Source organism: Arachis ipaensis, chromosome B03 (assembly GCF_000816755.2).
Source record: "Arachis ipaensis cultivar K30076 chromosome B03, Araip1.1, whole genome shotgun sequence".
NCBI classification, from domain to species: Eukaryota; Viridiplantae; Streptophyta; class Magnoliopsida; order Fabales; family Fabaceae; genus Arachis; species Arachis ipaensis.
Genome location: NC_029787.2, coordinates 18757846 through 18758144, shown reverse-complemented (window position 1 = coordinate 18758144; position 299 = coordinate 18757846).

Below are 299 nucleotides of genomic sequence, written 5' to 3'. Positions count from 1 at the left end.
ATCTTAAAGGATTTTTTCATTATTGTCAATTCTAATTATTAATTATTTATTTTGAATGATTCATAAATAAAGAAAAACACTACCATTTAAGTAGCATAAAAGGTCATTTCAACCCTTGTTAGCATTTACATGGACCATGCTCTACAATTTCGACTTGTGAAATTGTGAGCTATTAACGGTGTATCAATTCAATATTTCATTATTATAATGTTAACTGTAATTTTTTATTAAACAACATTTATTTTTATATATATTGTCTCTTTTAAATAGTATATAGTGAAAAATCACAATTTACAGAA